This window comes from Oratosquilla oratoria, chromosome 11, assembly GCF_046742065.1.
Source record: "Oratosquilla oratoria isolate Oo_2021 chromosome 11, ASM4674206v1, whole genome shotgun sequence".
NCBI lineage: Eukaryota > Metazoa > Arthropoda > Malacostraca > Stomatopoda > Squillidae > Oratosquilla > Oratosquilla oratoria.
In genome coordinates, this window is record NC_134787.1 from 10,663,284 (window position 1) to 10,674,474 (window position 11,191).

The 11,191-nt window shown below is 37.5% G+C and overlaps 1 long non-coding RNA gene across 1 annotated transcript in view; it reads left to right on the forward strand.

Moving 5' to 3' along the window:
* The window catches only part of LOC143029449 (uncharacterized), an 828,160-nt gene extending 822,867 nt beyond the window's left edge, over positions 1–5,293 (forward strand). Inside the window, exon 4 of the long non-coding RNA XR_012966836.1 lies at positions 5,189–5,293. This is a non-coding gene — a long non-coding RNA (uncharacterized LOC143029449). The remainder of the gene's footprint in view (positions 1–5,188) is intronic.
* Positions 5,294–11,191: the final 5,898 nt, after the last annotated feature.

Here is an 11,191-nt window from a genome sequence, read left to right on the forward strand (position 1 = left end):
TGTGTTCTGAAGGCGCGACGAACCCCATCACCTTTCGAAATTTTACGGAAATTAATATATTGACGTGATTCTCTACAGATTCACAGGTTTGAACACGTAAAAACTGCAGTTCAAGTATTGTTGTTTTCTGTTTAAAAAAAATGCAACAGTTCTTACAGTGGGTTATAATGGCAGAAAAATTTGACAGATGTTTTGGTCCATAACAATGTTAGATGTAGAAAAAGAAAGAAGAAAAGAAGAAGTTAACAAACACCCCCAAACAGACAACTGAAAAAAATCAACCAAATGGCAGACATTATAATGTTCCTTTTTCTTTTTATGTGTCGGACTGTAATAGAGGCAGTCGGGTAGTGATTTGTTGTTAAACCCATACCATAGGACACTTTCTGTCTAATAACTGAGTTCTATTCACAGCGTAATATCGTAATGTCTGTTTTGTATTAACCACAGGGACACAATTTTCCATATTTTTCCTTTTGATACTTGATATAAAAAATCAATCTGGTTAGCTAGGTAGAAGTGGTTAAACTGTGTTTAGTTACATTTCATGGGCTTTCATGTGTCATTTATATGTGTCATAATGTCTCGGAAGTCTTCAAGATTTTAAGTAGATTATGATAAATAAACTTTTTTACACACTAAGCATGAGCCATATAAGAAACATTAATCTTAGATAATCAAAATATAAGGTTAATCTATATCAGCCCAGTTTAGCTGTAGTGGCAATAATGTAAAACTGACACATAATATTTAGTAGAATAAGGGTCTTCTCTTGACTGAATGAAATCATTTGACGTTAGTTGATCGAGATTAGAGCCTCTGTTTTGACTTAGAATAGTTAAAGCACGGCTAAATCATATCGACACACACGATTGAGTTGATATGATTACGCGTTTAATCACAGAGTCTCTGGTTTAGGAATCCTGCGCCATTTCGAGGATCAGCAATAGCCACCGGCCGTAGCTATACACCCCATGAAGTCGAGGCCCTGATTCCACTCCGGGAACCGAGTTCCAACCCACAGGGCTGCGCGCATAATAAATAGAATCAATATACTTCAAAGTTATTCACATTTGGAGCACTGGAAGCTTTCAAGTTGGCTCAGTTGAATGTATTAGGCATTTTCTGTGTACCTATAGCTTTCCCCATGTATTAAGAAGATAGTATATCTTGATTATTTTTCTTTTGAACTTGCTTGTTATAAAATCAAAAGCCACTTGCCAGTGTTTCGGGTTATCGTTAATAAGTTAATTTATTCACGCTAGCCAGAATAAGATGTACAGACTCATGCGACCATGATGAAATAGGAAGTTCAGAATTTCCGTGTACAGAGATGAGCTGCACGGCCCCGGGCGTGTAATTAATTACTTCGGAGGCACGAAGTCATCTCCTGAGGAAGTGAAGATGTCCTCATCGTGCCAATGAGTATAATGGGTCATGCGCCTCAAACACTGACGAAGGACTCAACACCATCACTTCTGCTAACTGCCTTTGCACGCGTTGACACGTGAGTAACCTCTCTGTTTACGAGCCTTGATGATGAATAAACTCTTGTAGCATCACTTTGCTAACGAGAGGAGTGCTACGAAAATTGATCAAACTGCGTAGGTTCAGCCAGACAAAAAAGGTAACCGAAAAAGTGTCATGAAGATTAATGTAATACCTTGCCAGCAACTAATGCAAATAAGAACGTCCCACCTGTTATGGAAGAGTTGAGCATGATGGAGAACCTCTCAGTTACCGAGGTAGTGACACGGAGATAAGATAGACTGATGACAGACAGATTACCAAGAAAAGTGATCACCTGCTACGCAAGAAGTGAACAAAGGTGAAGGTTTGATGAAATAGTTCACACTTGTACCTCCAATCGAATACTTCAAGATTATTGTTTTCCTTTACCAAGGATTACTTCGTCATTTATACATAACCTTAGTCTTATATTTATGTCTTAACCCTTTGATAGCAAGCGGGTTAGTTCTGTATCGATTAATCCCTTTACCTAACCCGGAGCTCTTGAGTTAACCTACTTGAAGCCACTTAGTTTTATTCTACTCAGTGGTAATCTTTCTGTTGCAAAAGGGTTAAACCTACTATTTAACTACACTTTATCGAAGGGGACCTGTGGATGTGTGTGTGTGTGTGTGTGTGTGTGTGTGTGTGTGTATGTATGTGTGTGTGTGTATGTGTGTGTGTATTCACCTTGGTCTTTGGATCACGTGCTTGACTCGTGATCAACAGCTATTTTTCCCTCCCGGAAGAGAGCTCTGAGCTCGTATGGCCGATGTGTGTGTGTGTGTGTGTGTGTGTGTGTGTGTGTGTGTGTGTGTGTGTGTGTGTGTGTGTGTGTGTGTGTGTGTGTGTGTGTGTGTGTGTGTGTGTGTGTGTGTGTGTGTGTGTGTGTGTGTGTGTGTGTGTGTGTGTGTGTGCGTGTCCGTGTGTGTGTGTGTTCGTGTTCGTGTTCGTATTCCTGTTCGTGCAAATATTGATTTACCAAATTATAACCCCTAATTATGATACAAGAAAAAGAGCAACACTCGAGAGGCCCCGTCAAAATCGACTTCGAATTCATACGTACCTTTATCTGTAATGTATATGTGCATACATATGTTCTTTTGTCTGCATGCGCATCATATGTAATCATGCACAAAGGAATCACAAAGGAATCGGGAGTCACAAGAAAAGAGAAACAAGTCATAATAGCCTTCCAGACCTCGTGTGACGTAATACTCAAACTCGTGTCATTCTCTTAATCTTCTCCTATTCCTCCTCATCTCCACCCCCACCTCTCCACTTCCCCGTTCCTCTGGTAAGAAAGTCAGACTTTTTAACTTGATTTCTGGTCCCGAGTTCCGTTCAACTATCTATTTCTATTTTACAGTTTACTTCTCTAACCTCGAGTTCTCCCCTCTACATGATCCCTCTTCGTCATGTAAAATGTTTTCCTGTCTATCGTTAATCTCGTTTATCATGTTTACCTCACCGACTTTTTCATTAGTCTCAATTTGTTGGTTCTACTCCATTTTCCCAGAATGTGTATGTGTGTGTGTGCTCGACTTTTTTTTATTCATTATGTGTCTACGTATGTGTGTACGTGTGTGTGTACGTGTGTGTGTGTGTGTGTGTGTGTGTGTGTGTGTGTGTGTGTGTGTGTGTGTGTGTGTGTGTGTGTGTGTGTGTGTGTGTGTGTAATTCATCATGGTCTTGGATCACTTGTTAGACTCGTGATCGACAGCTACTACCCTCCTGGTTGAGACCTCAGAACGTGTGTGTGTGTGTGTGTGTGTGTGTGTGTGTGTGTGTGTGTGTGTGTGTGTGTGTGTGTGTGTGTGTGTGTGTGTGTGTGTGTGTGTGTGTGTGTGCGCGTACGTGTATGCGTGCTCGCGCGCGCGCGTGTCTGTCTATGTATCTGTCACATTGCTGATCCGGATGAACAGGTATGGCACAACCGACGGCCGGATCACCTTGACACACAAGGAGCCCAGGACAAGACCGGACGGCGCGGCGGGATGTTGGTGAGAGAGAGAGAGAGAGAGAGAGAGAGAGAGAGAGAGAGAGAGAGAGAGAGGGAGAGAGAGAGAGAGAGAGAGAGAGAGCACCACAAAGGAAGTGAAATGGAAATGACGATGGTATTTCTTTAGCATAACGATAAGCAACGGGGAGAGATTGGACATATGCAAAGACGGATAGGGAAGTATGTCGAAGGAGGGAAGGTGTATTGATGTTCCTCTCTTGCTCTCATTTTCTCTTACTCTAACTCTCTCTCTTTTTCTCTTTTCCTTGCTCTCTCTCTCTTTCTCTATTTCACTCTCACTTTTATGAATTCATTCGTTCGCTTAGTCACTTTTTTCGTTTATTTGTTAATTTATTTATTTACTTATTTATCTACTTATTTCTAGATTGATTTAATCATGTATTTATCTTTTATATTGATTTATTTGTCTATTTATACATTCATTTGTTTAACCAATACGTACCTGTTTATTTATTTATTTATTTATTCGTTTATCTATTTAATCATCTATCTATTTATATATGTATTCATTGCTTCTGTCCTCTGTCTTGCCATCAGCACAAAGGAATATGATCAGTATATGAAACTGATACTTCTAGTAATGTAAGGTAAGGCTGTAATGTATATATTGGTTATATTTTACGTGTCTTAATATTTCCTTTATATTAATGAACGTTTTCCCAACCCCTGTTTCATTTAGCTACAATTATTTTACTGAAGTTGGGTAGGTCATTACCAACTTTTTTCATTCTGGTATATATTTTTTTTCATTTGAATATGATGTATGTAATGATTTGAAATTAAAAGAAATATCCGATGTTGGTTCTGGATACTGTCTGCTCTGTATTATATACTAAACGCATTATGACCAATACACACGATCAAAATGTATTGAATGTCTGTCTATATCCCAAAAGGATTCTTCTCCTTCATGAGGGACAGCCAGTACGACATGGAATGTGTGATTATTGTATTTGAATTTGTACTGTTTATATAAACTTCACAAATTACTTTTACGTATGTACTTGACAAATTATGCATGATTTCTGATATCCCCTTATTTGTGCCTCAAACTTTATATCAGATTCTGTATACTTTATATAATAGTTCAAGACTAATACATAAAGTATTTGGTTCCTTGGTTTTCTTATATATATATATATATATATATATATATATATATATATATATATATATGTATATGTATGTATATATATATGTATTATATATATATATGTATATGTATGTATATATATATGTATTATATATATATATATATATATACATATATTTTTATATATATATATATTCATACATATGCATGCATACATACATACATACATATATATATATATATATATATATATATATGTGTATATATGTATATATATATATATATATACATATATATATATGTATATATATATATATAAAGGGGATTATTACAAATAATTTTGATTACCTTTACTTCCTCTATTTCACCCCTCACTCACATTTAACTTTAGCAGTTTTCAACAGTTCATTTTCAATTGTGAAATTGCAATCTATTTATATAACGGAAACCCCATCCCCACCCCCATTTCCATTCCTCGAACTCTCCGGGCCGTCACTGGTCGTGTGACGTAATATGTACCTGATCCGACGCTAACACGCAACCTGCCTGCACCTCCCCCACAGCCGATTCCCGCACCTGCGCAGCGGCGCCACCCCGCGGCGCAACCCAGAAAATGTTTGGGTCAGGCGTTCCAGCCTCGGGGTCCTCCAGTCTTCATTCCAGTCCAGGTTATCTGAAGATCATTTTTCATCAATTTCTCTGTCGACGTTTGTGTCGTGTATACCTCGATGGCCGTGTGTGTTGTTGTCAGTTGTTTTTTTTATATCAATTTTGGTATCTGCATTTTTGTCCGCGGGTAAGTTTACAGGCTTGGATTTTTTTTTTTTTTGTGTGTGTGAATTGTATTCATTCGCTTTTGTTTGTGAGTATTATTCATGTGTATGTTTTTACAGGATGAGACGTGTGTATTCAGTGGGTCACAGTGTATGAGAGAACAAGTCACCCCTCTCTTTATCAATAAAATCAATGTATATTTCTTTAATATGTCTAATTAAATATACATGCTTTAACATGACATTATTTAGCAGAAAAATATTTGTTTATAGTTAAAAATAATGATTACCAATGTTTAATAAAAAAAAAATACTTGGGAAATCTTAAGTTGATAATTACTCAATCTTGTTTATTCAAGTTAAATAAACTAATAAGGAGATCTTAACTATTTTGTTCTTGCTATTGTCATCTGATTTTATCAACACCTTTCCCTCGGATGGATGGATGGCTTTCCTCAGGCAAATGAAGCTGCTTGCATCAGTAAAAAAAAAAAAAAATACTACATATAAAACAGGGTCTCGATTAAAGAGGGTCCTATTTGTCTCGAGTCCGCCCATCCGCTGCATAAAATCACCCACCTACAAAAAAAATGTGTTGAAATGGCTAAAAATTTAAACTTATGGACGCCTGTAATTAAGCCACAACGTAAGCTTCTTAATATCGTACGCAGAACTCGCCAACTTCTGAAACCAGACAGGCACTGCAGCCAACTCGACCACGCCCAAATCCCCACTCCCCTTCCCCTTACTCTCTCTTCCTCCTTCCCTCCATCCTCCTCCCCTTCCCCTTCCCCTTCCCCTTCCCCTCCCCCACCCCCCTTCTCCCCTTCCCCTTCCCCTTCCCCTCCCCCACCCCCCTTCTCTTCCCCCTTCCTTTTCCATCCCCTACCTCTCCCCTTCCTACCTTCCCCCCTCCCTTCCTTTGCTACAGAGGAGTTGCCACGGAAATTAAGGAAAAAGACTGACGGCAGGCGGGTTAGAGGGAAAAATATCACACGATGCTGAAGGCGTTAATGGAGACCACGACTGTAACGGAGTGGATGGAAGGGAGGGACGAGGAATACGTGGCCATCGTATTTCGTCAGTTTGGTAAAGAACTTGAAACCGTCTCCATAGACCCACGTATTGCGTTATAAAGATGAATCATTTCTTGCCAGCATAATAAGATGAAAAGAAAATTCATTGAATATTTACTCCCTTCCTTCTGGTCATGTCTTCCCAAGTTGATGTAAATCGCTTGGAGTCGACCAGAATTAAATCTAGAAACTATGTAAATATGGAGAATTTATTAAATTTTAAAAAAATGTATATTTGGCAAGACTATCGCGTGCGTGTTCGCGTGTGCATCATTGCGAAACAAAGATATTGTATTATTAGTTCCTAAGAATCAGTAAACCACCAGTTTCTGGAACATAATACGAAACATTATTGACATATTAATTCACTATCTGACAACCTGGTGCACCACACAGAATTATTGCCAACTGTACATTAGATACTAGCATATAAGCAATCATTCTGAATTTCCCGAGTTTTAATAGATAAAAGAAGAAAATTATAAAACATTATTTTTCCTTAAACAACCCAATATTTCTTGCATTAATTTTGCTGCATGTTTTTGTAAGATTTTACTTACGATTGTAATTACATATAATTTTTCAGCCATTTAGCCTTTCACTTTATTTATAAGCATTGTAATCACACTACACCATTCTTTAACTACTTTGCATATAATTTGCACTTTCTCCTCTATTATATGCTTCCTTTATATTTGATTAAGCATATATTTAATAACATTTGTATCAGCTTAATGGATGCAGTTTTGTAAAACATCTTGCATATATATACATATTTATATATATATATATATATATATATATATATATATATATATATATATATATGATATGTGTGTGTGTGTGTGTGTGTGTGTGTGTGTGTGTGTGTGTGTGTGTGTGTGTGTGTGTGTGTGTGTGTGTTCATATATATATATATATTTATACATATATATACATATATATATATATTTATATGTGTGTGTGTGTGTGTAAATACATGTGTGTGTGTGTGTGTGTGTGTGTGTGTGTGTGTGTGTATGTGTGTGTGTGTGTGTGCGTGTGTGTCTGTGTTTTATGAGTGTGTGCAGGAGTGTGTGTTCATATATATATATATACAATATATATATATATATATATATATATATATATATATATATATACGTATATATATGTGCGTATGTATGTATATGTGTGGGTGTGAGGGTGTTTGCCGGTGTGTCTATATATGAGTGTGTGCGTGTTACAGAACATTTGTCTTTGCTCATGGCTTTGCTGTTTGTGCATGTTTGCTTTTGTAACTGCATAATTTTGTTATTTGTGTTCAAACGCACTTGAACATATGCCGAGTGTGCTGGAAAAGATAAAAGTGTTCAACTCGTGTGAACAAAGAGTGACAGACGCGGATATGCATGTTAGGTCACTAGCTCTCAATGTTCCATTTTCAATACGTTGAAGGTCTTTATAGAATCTCTTCTGGCAAGACAAATAGACCATTTCTTTCATCTGCGGGGATGTTCCCTGGACTAAACGGGACAAGTTTATAGATTAAGACCTTACCCAGAACGAGGGTCTGTGTCTCAGATGAATGATGGTTTCTGGTGGTTGCCACAAGAGGATATGTCTATGCGGTCACCGAGTTGAAGGGTTTAAAAGTTCCTCGTGGTAACACTAAGCGGCGTTTGCATCTTTTCCTCGGGCTTTGACTCCTAAATGCGTCTTTGTTTTCATTGTTTATATATCTATTCATTTATCTACTTGTATATTCATTTCCACATTCATTTACTTGTGTATTTATTTATCGATTTATTTAATTGTTTATGTATGTATTCACTTATTTACTATATATATTTTTGCTGGTCATGTGTTTGTATAGTGCTTGCTTGATATTTTTAACATATTTTTCGCTGTTGCTTTTGCTGCTTGTGTAAAATGTACTTTTGCTAACAGCATTTTTGAAAATGGTGTGGTTATGATTTTTTAGAAATAGTATGATATGCATACAATGTTTCATTTTGCTGGATGATTTCTTTGTTGTGGCTTTTCCTGTTGTTAATGCTATTTTGCACCAAGAATTTGTTATGCGCTTAATGAAAACTTTGTGTTCACTACAATAAAATTCATACAATGCTTATCTTCTGTGCTGTTGTTTTATCATACATTTGATTTAAGCACTTCGAGAGGCATCTTCGCTATGGAAGTGCCCTATTAGATTTGATTTTTTGATGTCACTAACTGTTGACATTAGTCTTAACGAGAGTTAGGATCACCATACACGTGTAAAAGTATAAGGATAGAACAAGACATTTTTTTCCATTCAGTCTCATAATTTACTTTGTGTTTTAGAGAGAAGATTCAGTACTCTAGTAAGACAATTTAAATCCCAATAAGACATTTGCACGAGACATACAAAGGTGAACATGGGATGGATGAATGAAAGAAAGCTGGGAAATAAGATGTGCCTGTTTAATGTAGCAAGAACTATAATTAAAATCGACAGTGCTCCAATTACGTGAAGACCTATTTCCCCACGGGCAAACTGTTATTTTTCACACAATAAGACGGTTTATCGTGACATTACTAGACACGGAAAGGATAAAAAAAAAAAACGAAAAAAAAGTGTTCGTGGCGTGAGGTCACAAATCTTTTTTCCAGAAGCATCAACGGCTGCACGGAAAGTTTTTTTTTTTTTTTTTTCTAAGTTTCGCGCATTTACTCAAACAAAAGACCCATAAAAAAGTGATGAATTGCTCTTCATATTTGTCATGGCAAGCTTCGCGTGAATGTCATTTAGGCTGGAAAATTCACAATACCTATGGGGGCTCAGCTTTCCAGTATTCAGTACCACCGAAGTCTGTGTATTTGGAAGCTAAGTTTTTCTTTATGTAGATCAGTCACGAACGATATAAACTCTCCGATAGACACGCCCTATCGTATTAATTGAGCTATGGTATAAACAAGACTATCCTATAGTTATAGTACAATCGAACGGCATATCCCAACTCTATCCTGTAAAAAAAAAAAAAAAAAAAAAAAAAAAAAAAACTGAAGGTGGTTATGGTAGCTTCGATCCTACAGTGATGTAGTCAGCCGTATCCCTTATCTGAATAAACTTGTTTGGCATTGCCGGAGCATGATTGATAAGGATATAATTATGTGGTGGTTAGTAGAGGAATACCAACGAATACCAGAGTAACCGAGATTACCAAGGAGTACCAAGCTATGTACCCGGAGCAGAATTTTTTTAACCTGGGCAGGGGGGGGGGCATTCATTTATCTAGCCTAACAGGATGAGAAATTGGAGTACCAGGGAATACTAAAGAGTACTAAAGAGTACAATGAAGTTCCAAGGAGTTTATATCCTATGATAAAAAAAAATGACGTAAGCAAAGAGGTATTCATTTGTCTAGCTTCATAAAATGAGAAGTTATGTGAAACTCTGAGGAAAAACGCTTATAAATGCAAGGTGATTACTTTAATTTCGGAGTGATAAAGCGCGCCAGAGTGGTAGGCTCGGCCCACTCATCCGGAACGAGTCTTGGACAAGCGGAGTCCACCAGGGTACCCTAGTAGGACCCACGAAGGGAAAATCGAAGAAATTTCTTGCTCAGTCGATTGTTATCGAAAGTTAATGTCTTAGGTCATCTAATGATTTTGAAACATAGCTGAGTGATTCATTTGTCCTTTCTCTGTCGCAAAGGTTTATGTAAACTGAATGAAATTGTTTTTTGTTCGCTAGGACATATCCTTGAATATGGCAAGTTCACCACGCTAGGTATTAAGGGGATCAACATAGAGGAAGTCAATGCAAATTGTTATAAACATACCTTAGTATCAACGTTGAGTGTATTCTTTTTTTCTTAAGAAATTGTAGTTTCTCTACGTCTTTTATTCTTGTCCTGCGTTAGTCTAGAGGTCACCGCTTAATTGATCAAAATCGTCTTTAGTTGATCCAAGAAAATCTAAGACTTATATAACTAGATTTAATAAGCTATTCGTGATAATATCACCACTTTGTGTTTAGGGACTAATTATCTGAATGTCATCACATGGCGGATGGGAAACTAGAATGAAATTAATATAAGATTTCAAGTATTTGTGGTCTGTAAAAGAGAGACTGTTCACAGGTGGAACATTGAATATGATAATTATTTCCAAGAGAAGAACTTGCAAATATTCCTTGGCCGAAAAATGTCATCTGACGGCAGCTAGACACCAAACCAGAACGCAACAAAAGGTTGAACTGAGATTGACTCAAGGACTTCTTCAAACAACTTATTCCAAAAAGGAGTTCCCTTCCATTGAAAAGAATCGTCAGGCGGTACATAGGATAAGCACTAATGGTCAATGTCAAATCTATTATCCTTTTATGCATGGGGGGACGGAGAGGGGGGTCGCCGATTTAATGAAGCGGCCTTGCTGTGGATGTGCTGTGTCTTGCGACAGTGCTTCTGACCCAGGGCAGTGGACAAGGTGCAGGGATGACACGTCATCCAGGAGGTGCTAAGATAAGAGGGAGGGTGGAGGGATGTGGAGTGTATTCAGGGATGGAATGGGTGGGAATGATTTTATGCCTTTTCCTTTTTGGCTACTTCCCTTGTAAGGGGGGAAAAGCCTTGGTATATGTATGTATGTATGTACTTCTTTTTTATCATACACCCGATGTTTCTAGTCACCAATGCGCCGGATTTGGCCAAGAGGGGGTCTCGATTCATATTAACCCTGGGCCGCCCCTCAG